The sequence below is a fragment of the Lissotriton vulgaris genome, chromosome 3_2 (assembly GCF_964263255.1).
Source record: "Lissotriton vulgaris chromosome 3_2, aLisVul1.2, whole genome shotgun sequence".
NCBI lineage: Eukaryota > Metazoa > Chordata > Amphibia > Caudata > Salamandridae > Lissotriton > Lissotriton vulgaris.
This window is the reverse complement of record NC_141690.1, coordinates 50457139-50473100: the sequence shown is the minus strand read 5'-3', so window position 1 is coordinate 50473100 and position 15962 is coordinate 50457139.

The window sequence follows — 15962 nt, the reverse complement described above, 5'->3', positions numbered from 1 at the left end:
CCACTGGAGTCAAGCTGTCTTTGCTGAACAAGTGTGAAACATCAAAACCGGTCCTAGGATGCTTGTTTCCAGTTCATGGACATCCTGGCCTGGCAGTTCGGGATGGACTGTTCCCACAGGGCACAGGGTCAGGACTGATTTGCATATGGCCGGGTTCAAACTGGAATGGCGTGATTAGAAACAAAAAACTGTGGATTTAGGCCCAGATCTCTGTACTGTGGTGAATTTATGACATTGTTCTGCATTCTGTTCATCAATTGTTCTTTTTGTATTTGTCATTCAGAGTGGGACGGGAATGCCCAAACGTAGGTCCCATGCTCTCAATGCCTCTGGAGTCAAGCTATCTTGGCTGATGAGGGGTGAAACCCCAAAAACAGTCAGAGGATGCTTGTTTTCAGTCCAGGGAGGACCTGGCCTGGCAGTTCGGCTGGACTTGACTGTTCCCATTGGGCGCAGGGTCAAGACTGATTTGCACATGGCTGGATCCAAACTGTAATGGCATGGGGAGCAGAAAAGCAATGGATTTAGGCCCAATCTCTGTACTCGGGGTACATGTATGACAGTGTTCTTCATTCTATCCATCAATTGTTGTATTTGCATTTGTCTGTCAAAAAGGGACAGGCATGCCCAGACATGGGTCCAGTGCTCTCCATGCCACTAGAGTCAAGCTTTTTTGGCTTATGAGGGGTGAAATCCCGAAACCGGTCCTAGGATACTTGTATCCAGTCAAGGGAGGACCTGGCCTGGCAGTTCAGGCTGGACTGTTCCCATTGGGCACCGGGTCAATCCACCTCCACTTTGTAGAGTGGAGGCAATCCACCTACACACTGCAAAGTGGAGGTGGATTGCCACCTGATGCGAGAAACACAGAACAGTTTTTAAGCAGCCAATCTATATTTCACAAAATGGTGCATTCATCACATAGAGTGCACTTACCCTTTTCATGCCGGGCACACCTGGTTAAAAGTGTACCGGGACACAAATAGGGAAAGTTCACCCTATTTGTAACACAGACTCAGGTGTCTTTATTGACTTTTAATGGGCCTTCCTCTCGGTCTTGGATCCCATTGCACTATGAACCATACAGTAGTTGTTTTGCAGTACATCTCATATGTAACAACTAGTTTCAGTTCTTGATTTGTTGATCCACATTAGCAAGTCCTAATGTGCTATGGCCATTTTAGTAATTCAGTGGGTAAAACATACCTTCACATTTTGCTTTGACGTATCTAAACATTTCTGCTTCCCTCTATTTGAAGCTAACCATGTTGGTCCCACCTACAAATATATTTTGTCTACTTAAGTATATCAGTATATCTATCACTATTTATATTTGTATATGTTTTAAACTATTAAGTTGCTGTCTTGTAGCTAGGTTTGATCTATAGAAGTACCAAATACATGCACACATATACATAAACTAACACTTAAGACTATTGTTAGAAAATGCCTCTTTCTGCATATTCACCCCTATTTTTGTGGACTGGTGCTGCTGGTTTTAAAACTCTGCCCTCCAGGCTACTTCTTTCCAGTCCTCAATGAATGTGCTCTCACCCCTAAAACATGGTAAAATTGGTCTATTCTCAATTAGCTCATTTAATTTTCCAGTACCCCCACAGAGCATGGGACAAGCAAATACACCAATGTCGCAAAAAGTTAATTGCCATTCGGAGGGTTGCATCTATTGCGCCATTCACTAAGCTGATGAGGAAGAAAAGTCTTCATGCCTACATGTGTAGTCTGACACTTGCAATCTTACTTCTAAACATTTGAAAAGTCAATCTGAGTTGGCCTCTATCCCACAAGGTAGGTGATTGATATTTAAACGTGGAACAAGTTAGAATTTTATGTTTGCATCTCCCCATAGTGACTAGCCATCTAAAACTAGTTTCACTGTTAATGTTGTAGCTTGTTCAATTAATAAAAAGCTAAAGTGCAGTTAATATGTTTGTTGATATTGAGAAATTCAATGCCAGTATGAATAATGATACTCTCATGAACATAAACGAATTTGCATCTGTTTTGATATTTTCACCTGTTATGAACTCCACATCAACCCCAAATCAGAAATATGTGGTCAGACAGGCTCTGAGACCCTGTCTTGAGGTAACTGATTTACAGATCATAAGTGGGTAACACATTGCCGGCACATGCGAACATGCGAAGAGGAAATCTCGGATCAATCCCACAGATAGGTGCAGTAACACCACAATGGCCCATGGAGATTGGCCCCAGTAAAGCACAAATGGCTGGAGGGGTACTGGCATTCCCAAAACACCATAATGTCATATTTCTCTTGAAGTTAGGAACACACCGCCAATCATAACACAGCACACACAGTACATGCAGGGATCCCGCACTCCCTATGCCGGACATCTGTACACGTCACCCTCAGGCTGTATTGTACCCATGCAAGACTGAGGCCCACCAGGATTCGTCATTGAACACCTTAATTTATGGCTTCACAGACAAAGATTCACAAATGTTCCATAAAAAGGATCGCCTGAACTGTTTTATTTCATTCAACAAATGGTATAAAATCCATGGCGAATCGATTGTAATTTCAGAAGGTCCTCAAACTGTAACTGTTCTCCCTGCCGCACTGTTTAGGTAAACACTGTTTCTGTTTTGCAAAACGCATCTTGTCTCTTGTTTTTTTAAGGTGTTTCATGTTCAAGCAATATTTAATTTCTGTATTTTGAGTTTAGAATCAGCTACAGAAACAGTTAAACGTTCTATTATTATTTTTTTAAAACAATTTCTCAAAAGTTCTCTGGGGCTTCAGCAGGACCTCAAGGTAAAGGTGTCCATTTGCGATGTAACTTTGACGGACAAAGCTTCAGGCTTTCCACGCTGTAGGATTTTGGGTCTGGAGGCAGCAATCCTGATCAGGCAGAACTGTGAAAATGATTTGCCTGACAAGAGGACTTTGGTAGGAGTAAGAATGGAATCCCTCTCACACTAATCTGTTCCTGTCATCAACTTTAGCAAGACCTAATCCAGCAGATACCTGACTTCAAGAGGCCTTTGACAGAAACAGCCTTTAACCTTGCCATGATGGAGGGTTTTGACTTCAATTAAAAAGACTTATGGTCACATGTATTAAGCATGTTTGCTGTCGGAAACAGATGAACGGTTCATTTCTGACCGCAAATATCCTTTTATGTATGTATGAAACTCAAATTCCGATTCAATAACACGTTACTGAATCGCAATTTGTGTATGCAGTTTGGTATTTGGAAGGAGTGTGTTTAGGATGTCCCTTCCAAATAACGAATCTGAATGGGATTTATGAAAGTTTTGCAATGGAATTACAGTCACAAAACATTCCTATTTTATCGACTCCTTAAAGGAGGTGGTAACCCATTCGCAACTGGGAAGGAGTCCCTAGGGGGCCGCTTTCCTTTTGAAAATGGAAAAAAAATATTTTAAAGAGCAGGCAGTGGTTCCACCGACCACTGCCTACACTCAAAAAATGAAACTGCAATGTTCTTTTTAAATGTATCTGATTTCCCTTTAAGGAAAACGAAATACATTAAAAAATAGACTGCTTTATTTAAAAGCAATCACAGACATGGTTGTCTGCTGAGCTCAGCAGGACACCATCCCTGGGATAGCGTAGATTTCTAAGGGATCGCAAATTGTGACCTACCTCAATAATATGCATGAGGTAGGCCTATTTACATCCCATTAGGAATCGCTAATAAAACTTAAAAGATTTTCATACATTAGAAATAGCAATTAACTAATTGTGATTTGGAGAAAATTGCAATTAGGTAATTGCTACTTGAAATAATGATAAATGTGGCCCGAAGTCAGGAGGTATAAACTTTGCCTGGAAAGGCCCGTTGGGTGTATATGTCCGGTGCTTCATCGTGTTCAGCCTGAAATTGTGTCTATGTCCCAGTGAACCACAAAAAGTGATATCTGGTGGAAGCTTTAATTGTTCTTGCTGCTTTGTGCCTTAAAACTTTAAAACTTCATATCCCCCCTTAGAGGTTTCTCTTTTTAATGTCAGTATGTCATATATACTTTTCTTAATTTGTAGAAGTTGGGTGAACAATTATTTTATTGAGTTGTGTTTTGACATTTTGAATGCTTTAGTCTCTCATATTTTCTTAAATTAAGTCTGGAAAGGGGCGACCACTCGGTCCCCCCGAACGTATGGCAGAGTGCCTCGATCCCCCCGGGAAGCCATTTTGGGCGGGAGGCGCGTCTCGGCTGGTATGCCCGAAGCGGCGTAGCCGGGGCGCGCTTTTTCCCGCCCTAGAGTGGGCTGGCCTAGACACTGACGCGGCTGGCCACGCCCTCGGGGCAGGCAGGGGCGGGTTTACGCCCGCCCTGAAGATGGATAAAAAGGGACGCAAGACCAGAAGACATCCTCTTGTTCCTGTGCTCTGAAGCTGCACCTCCTCGCTGCACGTGAGCTCGAGACGGAACGAAGAGCCAATTTTGAGCGTTTTAATCGTTCTTGTTTGTTTTACAGTTACTTTGTTGGAGAATGCCGAAGAAGATGGGAAAGCGCATGACTACTGACCAGATGCTGCGTGTTTTCATGAAGGAGATGTCCGAGCTAAAGAAGCGGGTGGACAAGAATGAGGAAGGGGGTCCAAAACGTCCTTTGGCGGGAGCAGCCCCGGGAGGGAAAAACAAGAGGCCCAGGAAGGGGGCAGCGGGTGAAGACATCCCGGGTCCCAGTGCCCCGCTCGAGGCTCCAACTCCCGTGCCGGAGGAGGGGAATCCAATTCCCGTTGTAGTCACCCCCGTGTCCGAGGATGATATGCCGCCCGAGCTGGCAGCACAATTGGCAGCGTGGTTGGGAAAAGGTAACGAGGGCGCCACGGCTGTCGATGCGCAGGCGCTGATAAAGCAATTGCGTGAGAAACGGGAAGCAGCCAAGGTGCCCGTGCCGGCTGCAGTAGGGGACAAGACACCAGGGACGATTGCGACCACAGAGGCAGCGTCAGGTGCAGGTAAGCGGCCATTGCCGATCGCGAGGGATGAGTCAACACCCTCTCGGAGAGAAAAGTTGGGGCAACATGTTCCTTTGGCAATTAAGGAAAAGATTTGGGCGGGGGAGTATGTGAACATTTTCTCACTGCTTGTTGATCATTATGAGGTAGAGCATGTAAAGAGTCAGAAGGATCTCATGCATCCGAGTGTTTGGCGCGCAAAAATGGCCGCCTTTAAAGTGAATGAGAATATCGGCAATTGGGGCAATGCTTGGGGAATCTTTACATCAATCTTGGGGGAACGTAGACCTGAGTTGCTTTCCGAGTTCCCAATCTATCAATCACGAATCATGGGGTACTCGACATCGCACCAGGGTAATCATTGGTTCTGTTACGATAATCTGTTCAGAAAGGAAAAAGAGCATAATAAAAGTTTAACCTGGGATTGTTATGATTCCTTGACTTGGGATAAAATGAAGGAGTCAGGAATGTTGAAAATGCCGTTGGTGGGAAGTAATGTTGGCGAATCCTCCCGGCAATATGCGGGGACACCCTTTCGATCAGGTACGGGTGCCGACGATTACTCGAAACCTGCCGGCAATACCGGGAAAAGGGGTTTCTGCTTTAATTACAACAGAGGTAAATGTACTAGACCCCAGGGATCGTGTAAATTCAAACATGAATGTAGTGGTTGTGGGTCGTCCCATCCTGAGTCCTCGTGCAGAGCCAGAACGGGTGATAATGGGGGGAGAGGAGGTGCCAAACAGGTCTAATATAGTCCGAGGGGCGCCTTTACCTACCCCAATTGATACCCTGGCGATGATTCCCTGGCTCAGTGAATACCCGGATCGTACTTCTGCTGGGGTGCTGCGGAACGGTTTTTCGTATGGTTTCCGCATCCCGGTAGGGGACTTTCAGGGTGTGGAAAAGTGTAAAAATCAACTTTCCGTCCTGCAGCATACGACCGTAGTACAGGATAAGATCCGGAAAGAGGTGACTCGAGGTCGGGTCGCCGGCCCGTTTAGTGTACCCCCGGTCCAGAATTTTGTTTGTTCTCCCTTAGGGGTAGTCCCCAAGAAAGACCCCGGTGAGTTCCGACTGATTCATAATTTATCAGCTCCACGAGGTCTTTCCGTAAATGATGCAATCGATCCAGAAGTGTGTTCGGTGCGGTACGCATCCTTCGATGAGGCCGTAGCCATTTTAAATCGCCTGGGGCCCGGGGCGCTGATGGCGAAGTCAGATATCGAGTCAGCGTTCCGATTGCTCCCGGTACACCCAGACGACCAGCGTCTCCTAGGATTCATGTTTCAGGGTTGTTATTACATGGATAGGTGTATGCCAATGGGGTGCTCTATATCCTGTGCTTATTTCGAGAAATTCAGTAGTTTTCTACAATGGGTCTTCACAAAGAAAACAGGTTTCCAAGATGTAATGCACTACCTTGATGATTTTCTGTTTCTTGGGGCAGCCGGGGATCTTGAATGTGGCCGGGCCTTGGCCGAATTTTGTGTGTTAATGAAACAGTTTGGTGTGCCATTGGCGCCGGGTAAAACAGTGGGTCCTACGACTTGCCTCGAGTTTCTGGGGATCGAGTTGGACTCCATTGAAGGGTGTTTCCGTTTGCCAGCTGAGAAAGTGTTGAAGTTCAGGGCTGCGCTGCAAGTGTGTATAAATGCATCAAAAGTTACGCTGCAACAATTACAGCAGTTGGTGGGACAGTTGAATTTTGCCCTGAGGGTAATACCAATGGCCCGCCCCTTTTCCCGTTCAATTGCCCAAGCGATGGTCGGCCTTAAAGAGTGCCATCATCGCACGAGACTATCGGCCGAGATCCGCCAGGACATGCGTATTTGGTTAGCATTTCTGGCGGACTTCAATGGTAGAATCGTCTGGAATGAACCAGCCGTGTCTTCTGAAGAGCTGGGGCTGTGGACAGATTCAGCAGGAAGCATAGGTTTTGGCGCCATCTTCGGCACGAAATGGTCGGCACAAAGATGGCCGACATGGTGGCATGAGAATGGTCTGACGAGTAATATTGCTTTCCTGGAACTGTTTCCCATCTTGGTGGCCTTGAGAACATGGCCTGATGGGTTCAAAGATCACTCTGTCATATTTTGGTCTGACAATATGACCGTGGTCGAGTGCATCAATAGTCAGGCAGCACGTTGTAAACTGATTTTAAGACTGCTTAAGGAAATTGTTTTACTATGTATGCAATTGAACGTGCTATTCAGAGCAAAACATGTTCCAGGGGTGATGAATCAGGCGGCTGACGCACTGTCTCGTTTTCAAATGCAGGCTTTTTCGGGTTTCCTCCCCTCAGCGGACCCAGAGCCGGCACCCTTTCCCGAAGCTCTCTGGTCTCTCGGTGCCCCGAACTTCGTCACCTCGTGGGAGAGAGTCTAGCACCAAGGACGAGGAAGGCATACGAAGGGGCGTTTCGGGCCTATTTAGCCTTTTTGGGGAGTGATAGAGAGCGACTTTGGGGTCACGAGGAAGGGGTAGTGAATTTCCTGATGTCCTTACGTAGGGCTGGGAAATCGGTGGCTACGGCCCAGAGGCATCGTGCTGCCATTTCCTTTGTTGCCAGAGCACACGCTATCCAGGACCCGACAGCGTCTTTCGTTGTACAGAAAGCGCTGCGTGGGTGGCAACGCCTTGAGGGTCGCAGAGTAGATGAAAGGCGCCCGATAGGTTTGGATAGATTGTCCCAGTTGTTGGCCACACTCCCGGCCACATGTTCATCTCAGTTTGAGGCGGTGCTGTTCCGAGCCGCTTTTACGCTAGCATTTCACGGAGCAATGCGGGTAAGCGAACTAGTTGCAAGGAACAAACTGGATGTGGCAGGGGGTTTGTGCCAGGAACACGTTCAGATCAGGGGAGAAACAATGACTGTCTCCTTTGTAAAATCCAAGACTGATCAAGATGGGATGGGTGACTGCGTCATCATACGCAGGATTCCTGGGTCCTCCATGTGTCCGGTAAAGTGTTTAGAGGATTACCTAGCACGAAGGGTGGCATCATGGGGGGGGACTTTGTTAAGACACGCTGACGCCACCCCACTGACGAAATTTCAGTTTCAGCGGGTGCTTGCGATGTCAATTGCCGCTGCGGGCTTGAACCCGGGCGAATTTGGGACCCATTCCTTTCGGATAGGGGCTGCTACGGAAGCTACAGCCAGGGGTCTTAATGTTGAGCAAGTGAAACGAGTGGGGCGTTGGTCCTCCAATTGTTACAAAAGATACGTGCGGTTGCACATGTTGTGAAGCTGTAATAATGTACTCACGCTTCTTGTTTTTGTTTGGTTTTCAGTTACGCAAGCCTACGAGGCGGGGCGGACTATGCAGTCGACCCTACACCGGGCCAGCGGTCAGACATCACCGGCTGTGAAAAAGGAGGTGTGGGTCGTGGGCCACTCATACGTGAGGCGTGCCGCAGACGTATTCAAAGCAGGTGACATGATTCACGTAGCTGGGGAATACGGGTACAGGATGTCCTTCTACGGAAGGGGCGGTCTCTGTATTGACCAGTTTCAAACATTTTTCGAGGGTTTATTAGGGCGGACAAGGTCACCGCCGTCTATAGTTATAGTACATGTTGGGGGTAATGATTTGGTCACCATCGGTAGACGACTACTCCTGGAGGCAATGCTTTCCACCGTAAGTTGGTTGGCGAGGAGAGTTCCGGGGTGCACGATTGCATGGTCCCATTTGATTCCACGAAAGGTGTGGCGGGGGGCTATCTCTATTCCTGCTTTGAACCATTCTGTTAGAAAGCTTAACAATAAAGTGAGTAGGTTGTTCCGTTCCAGGGCATTGCATTCTATTTCTCATAGCTGTATTAATGATGACAGTATGTATTCGGGGGATGGTGTGCATTTGTCTTGGGTGGGGAATGAGTTACTCTTAGGAGACTTCTTAGCATGGTTAAAATCGTTGAAACATGACCTTTAAGTAGGAGTTGTGTGGGGGGTCCGGATAGCCGGTCAACTATCCGGCCTGTGGCGGTAAGGTCATGATCGGTGAGCACTAATTGGAAGATCCCTATGAGTGGGCGTCACCCAACACGGATGGGAGCGCTCGGGGGAGGTGGCCTTTGGCCCCTCAACGGGGAGGCGGTCCCTTCTAAGGATGGGTCGCCGAAAGAAGAGGAAAGGCGGTCAAGGCCCCTTCCTGTGTAGGAGGGGTTACAGCCCCCTCCTGGGGAATTTCCCGGGGCCAGTGACATCTGCGACGGCAGATGCGGTAAGTTGTGTGGGGTTGGGGGGAGGTCTACGATACCTTCTAGATACCTCACACGAGTCTTCGAACGACCTTTAACTGGCGTCGAGTTGATAAGTGCCCCCGTCAAGTCAAGGGAAATTGGTAGTAGTTGCACTTGAGTACGCCTCAGTGCTGTCGCCCCTCCAAGTGGGGGGGGTATGTCTGGTTAGGGATCTTGACACCGGTTACGACCTTGCCGTTGGCCCTTAAACGTTAGGATGTACAATTTCAATATTTCAAGTAAATGTTTTGTAGGATGTTAGTTCGGCTAGGAGAACCTCTGTATTAGAGAATCTGTTAAGGTTAGCCAAACATCGCAATGTGGTATGAAATTGTACATTAATGTTTAAATGTTTATAATTTTTTGTTTTAATAAATACGGCCGGGAGGGTCACTCCCTCCCACTTCCAAAAACTTCAAGAACTGTTTCCGGTTTCCCTCCTTTGGGGATTGTGTTGAGAGGGGGTGGCGGGTATCTCAGCCATATGGAAAGGGGCGACCACTCGGTCCCCCCGAACGTATGGCAGAGTGCCTCGATCCCCCTGGGAAGCCATTTTGGGCGGGAGGCGCGTCTCGGCTGGTATGCCCGAAGCGGCGTAGCCGGGGCGCGCTTTTTCCCGCCCTAGAGTGGGCTGGCCTAGACACTGACGCGGCTGGCCACGCCCTCGGGGCAGGCAGGGGCGGGTTTACGCCCGCCCTGAAGATGGATAAAAAGGGACGCAAGACCAGAAGACATCCTCTTGTTCCTGTGCTCTGAAGCTGCACCTCCTCGCTGCACGTGAGCTCGAGACGGAACGAAGAGCCAATTTTGACCCACCCACCAGCCCCTGAGGACAGCCAGTGGTTTTAATAAATTTGATCAATTATTCTATTTCGTTTACAGGTTATTGTAGTGTTGTGTTGATGTTGAAATGCGTAATAAAGATTGGTCTAATTTTACAAGTTGCGATTAAAGAACTTCGGATGTAAGGTCCATTTATAAACAGGCTTTTTCGGTCATAGTGGCCAATGTAGTTTCGTTTAGTTAGCATTTGTCGTATTTATTTTGGTCGGGCGGTAAGGTCATGATCGGTGAGCACTAATTGGAAGATCCCTATGAGTGGGCGTCACCCAACACGGATGGGAGCGCTCGGGGGAGGTGGCCTTTGGCCCCTCAACGGGGAGGCGGTCCCTTCTAAGGATGGGTCGCCGAAAGAAGAGGAAAGGCGGTCAAGGCCCCTTCCTGTGTAGGAGGGGTTACAGCCCCCTCCTGGGGAATTTCCCGGGGCCAGTGACATCTGCGACGGCAGATGCGGTAAGTTGTGTGGGGTTGGGGGGAGGTCTAAGATACCTTCTAGATACCTCACACGAGTCTTCGAACGACCTTTAACTGGCGTCGAGTTGATAAGTGCCCCCGTCAAGTCAAGGGAAATTGGTAGTAGTTGCACTTGAGTACGCCTCAGTGCTGTCGCCCCTCCAAGTGGGGGGGTATGTCTGGTTAGGGATCTTGACACCGGTTACGACCTTGCCGTTGGCCCTTAAACGTTAGGATGTACAATTTCAATATTTCAAGTAAATGTTTTGTAGGATGTTAGTTCGGCTAGGAGAACCTCTGTATTAGAGAATCTGTTAAGGTTAGCCAAACATCGCAATGTGGTATGAAATTGTACATTAATGTTTAAATGTTTATAATTTTTTGTTTTAATAAATACGGCCGGGAGGGTCACTCCCTCCCACTTCCAAAAACTTCAAGAACTGTTTCCGGTTTCCCTCCTTTGGGGATTGTGTTGAGAGGGGGTGGCGGGTATCTCAGCCATATGCTCTGTGCCATAGCTACCAGGGATTGAGTCCGGGATTACATTATTTAAACTTTGTGTCTTATTTTACAGTTTTTTGCGACTTATTGCTTGGAGATGACTCACATCCTCACCAAATAATAATCAATTTTCTAATAACTCCCCTAGTTTTTCGATTCTACCTGCCTTCTAGTCATTACATACTACCTGACAAAAGTTATTGTCTTTGTCTATTAACTCTTACACTTAACTATCAACACCTCTTCACGTCCCAGAATCCCCTGTATATTTTTCATTAAAAAAGTACGAGTTAAATTACAAATTTCTTCAACTCAAATTGGATAAGCAAGTCTATGTAGTGTAACAAAATCCGGCCATTTGAAGACTTTCAGGGAGCTAATGTTTAATCCAATTACTAGAGCCAGTGGGTCTTACAATAAATTTGCAGGCACAGACCAATTGTCTTTGTCAATTCTTGTTTGATTTGGCTACTAAATGGACAATTGAAGAAAGTTGTGGGAGAGGGATGGATGAGAGAAGAGAAAGGGAAAGAGAAGGAGGGAAAGTGGTTCACACCTATCAAATACTAAAACAGATACAAAATAGTCCCCTCATGCCAGGAGTAGAAGGAAGGATAAAAAGGATCCAATAACTAAGTATCTAAAGAGACATCTTCATGAAGTAGGATACACTCAAGAATAAGGAGGGAATCCATTGAAAAAGAAGCAAGGTGGTGAGGTAGATAAGAATGAAATCCAATCATGATCAAAAAGCTGACCAAAAGCCCACTCTGTGTAGTTTGTTGGAGGCAATGGGTCTATTACAGCAAACTGCTAAAGCTCTATGTAATTAAGCCCTAAGAAGGAGAACATACATAAAACGTGAGCATGTGTGAATTAAAAACACAAGCAAGGTCTTCACAGCTGTCTCATATCCTGGAGGATTCTTAGTAGCCTTCTATGACCTTCAATTCTATGATACCGGAGCTCTGGAATTCAATAAAATACAATTAGCCTATTCTAGTATTACAATAATATATTAAGACATCTATGTGTCAAAGCCTTACTGAATATTTGGGTTAAAACCAAGATTGTTTGACAAAGTTCAAGACCCCGTCACTTAGAACATCAAGTTACAAACAACTTTAATTGAGACTGCATATTATGCGCATGTATAAAGGCAAGTTATTTCCACCTAATGTCCAGAAAATAAGAAAATAAGACCAAAAAGGAAAGAGATTAAACAAAAAAGCTAGGAGTAGGTGGTGCCATTTACAAGATGTGTAAAGTGGCACCCCTACACCAGTACTTCACACCTACTAAAGTTTTTAAGTCATCATTTACCCTTTATTTATCTGTTTAAAACACATAACCAAGGCCCCATAAGGAAAGTATTTAAATAGACTACAAGGCATATTAGGGCTTCACCATCTAACAGGGAGGACATGCAACGCCAACAAACCCTCTAATGATGATTAGCCAGCCAGTTCTCAAAAATAAAAAAAACATTTTATGTCCTTTTGTTTTACCTTGTTCTGTCCAATTTATGAATTATCGTCAGAAATGTAACCCCTCTGATGCAACAGGGTTTGATCATAAAGTTACTTTTGTATTTTCTTAACATCAGCATAAAATAGTAAAGTAAATGTTTTCTTTTTCTGAAATGATACTATGCGCTCCCATTATGCAAAACATGATTAGATTGGAATTACCTCACTGTAGTAAATAAGAGCTCACTTTAGGATGGTTCATAAATGTATGCATGTCATTAACGTTTGAGTGTTTATAATTAGGGTATGAGACCACAACTGTTCACTTAAATTTTGCCTCCTCTTTTGGGGTCCCCATAAATAATGTGAAGGGTGAAGAAATGGTGTATGCTGAGTACACCAGATTTGACAGTGAAATACATGTGTTTACATTTACTTGCCATACATTTCTGATGTCCAACGTTGGTAAGTATTCACACCACCACAACATCTGTGATATACCTTTTCTATTGCCTCACACAATTATCTTTACCATCTTGCAAGTTCTTTGTGCCATAGCAATACATTTGCAGTTCTTCTACTATGTTCCCTAGCACATTTTCCTTGATGAGAGAATTTCCTTATACCCAAAATGAGAGCCAGAGATAAACTTAGATATGTTGCTTCCACTTACATCATACAAAGAACCACAGTATCTAAACCTACTTAGGTTCATTCAATCCCCCGATTCCCAAATCTTGACGTTATACCTGTAATCCTTTGGGTGGTCTTGCCCTAACCTTCTGCCTGCTTACCTCCTCTTTTTGCTGATTTCCTTTGTTGGCCTTAGGACTCTGAGCACTTTACAATTGTTGACCAGTGCTAAACTACATGTCCTCTAAACATGGTAACATTAGTGTATACACAATTGACATATTTAGTTTACTTGTAAGTCCCTTGTAAAGTGCTATACCATATACCAAGGACCTGTAATCTGAATGCTACTACAGGGACTGCAGCACTGATTGTGCCACCCACACAAGAAGCCTTTCAAACCTGCCTCAGGCCTACCATTGCAGCGTCTGGATGTGTAGTTTACTACCATTTTGACTTGCCATTCAAAAATACTTGCCAAGCCTTAAATTCCCCCTCTATTACACATATGTCACCACTAAGGTAGGCCCCAACTAGCCCATTGTGCAGTGTGCAATGTAAATAAAAGGTAGGATATGTTCTGTAGGAGAGTAGGATCTGCTTACTATGGCTACCCCCAGTTTTTTCTGGTGTTTCACTGTTTCTTGACTTTAGTCTGGCTGGGGCCCTGCTTACCAGGACCCCAGCCTAGCTGCTTCCTCTCTAAAATGATTGCATGTACATTAGGTACACTTCAGATTGGTTACTAGGTTACCCTTGTGAGTCTCTACTATATGGTACCTTAGGTACGAAGGACAGAGCTATCCCAGAAGCCTACCAGGGGCTGACGCATGTATTATGCCACCCCTGGGGAAGCCTTCCAAAATGGCACCACAAGTCTGCTACTGCAGCCTGGGTAAGTGGTGCATGCATCCCTTACTAAGATATAGGTTACCTATATCTACCTTTAATCACTGTCACTCCTATGGCAGGCCTTATCAATCCTGAAGGCAGAGTGCTTGGTTTTGTATGAGTGGGTGCCCATCCTTGAGCAGGACCCTTCTGTAGCTTTCGGAATCTATTCTCTGAGGCTATTCTGTGATGCAGCCAGACCATATACTCTTAAGTGCATTATAACCTCATGGTAAATGCTAACTTTGGAATGGCTGCATGGGAACATGTCGTGTTTGGTGTCAAACACTTTGGAATCCTACCCCACCTGCCAGTCCTGGTGGTGGGAGTAAGTAAGTAAGTAAGTAAATAATCTTTATTGCTTGATTAATTAAAATCTTAGCAATCCATACATCAATTTAAAATATATAAAAGAATACATATAAGGCATAATTTAATATTTCCTTAAAAACGTGGTGGCTATGTTTTAAAATCGAACAGTTGACTAATTAAGATACATACAATATGTTTGCAATTGAAGTGTATAGTTCGAGTGAGGGCTATGGGTGAGTCCCGGTCTGGTGGCTATGCCAGTGTCCATAGGTCTAATGATCTATTGAATGGCGGTCAATCAATCAATCAATCATAATACTTGTATAGCGCACTACTCACCCGGAAGGGTCTCAAGGCGCTTGGGGGAGGGGGTCCGCTACTGCTCGAACAGCCAGGTCTTGAGTTGTCTCCTGAAGGCGAGGTGGTCCTGGGTCAGCCAAAGGTGGATGGGCAGGGAGTTCCATGTCTTGGCCGCCAGGTAGGAGAAGGATCTGCCTCCGGCGGTGGCTCTTCGGATGCGTGTTACGACGGCGAGGGCGAGGCTAGTAGATCGTAGCTGGCGGGTGGGCGTGTAGAAGGTCAGGCAGTTGTTGAGGTACTTGGGACCCAGGTCGTGGAGAGACTTGTGTGCGTGGGTGAGGAGCCTGAACGTGATCCTCTTGTTGACGGGGAGCCGGTGCAGGTCCCTCAGGTGGCTGGAGATGTGGCTGCGTCGGAGGATGTCCAGGATGAGTCGGGCGGAGGCGTTCTGGATGCGTTGGAGTCTTTTCTGTAGCTTGGCTGTGGTTCCGACGTAGAGGGTGTTTCCGTAGTCCAGTCGGCTGGTGACGAGGGCCTGGGTGACCGTCTTCCTGGTTTCGGTCAGGATCCATCGGAAGATCTTGCGAAGCATGCGAAGGGTGTGAAAGCATGATGAGGAGACGACGTTGACTTGTCTGGTCATCGAGAGGGAGGAGTCCAGGATGAAGCCCAGGTTGCGTGCGTGGTCTGTTGGCTTGGGAGCGGTGCCCAGGGCTGGGGGCCACCAGGAGTCGTCCCATGCGGAGGGCGATGATCCCAGGATGAGGACTTCCGTCTTGTCTGAGTTCAGTTTCAGGCGGCTGTTCTTCATCCATTCGGCGTCGTCTTTCATCCCTTCATGTAGGCTGGGTGTCGTCGGCGTAGGAGATGATGTTGAGGTTGTGTTGGCGTGCAATGGCAGTGAGGAGTTTCATGTAGATGTTGAAGAGGGTGGGGCTGAGTGACGATCCTTGCGGGATGCCGCAGGTGACTTCGGCGGCCTCGGAGCGAAACGGGCGGAGGCGGACTCTCTGTGTTCTTCCGGCGAGGAATGAGATGATCCACTGCAGTGCCTTTTCTTGGATGCCGGTGTTGCTGAGGCGTTGGACTAGGGTGCGGTGGCAGACAGTGTCGAACGCTGCAGAGAGGTCCAGGAGGATGAGTGCCGCTGTTTCTTCGTTGTCGAGCAGGGCTCGGATGTTGTAGGTGGCTGCGATGAGGGCGGTCTCGGTGCTGTGATTGGCTCTGAAACCGGACTGCGAGGGGTCGAGGGATCCATTTTTGTCTCGAGGAAGGCGGCAAGCTGTCTGTTGATGATCTTCTCGATGACTTTGGCAGAAAAAGGAAGGAGCGAGATGGGGCGGAA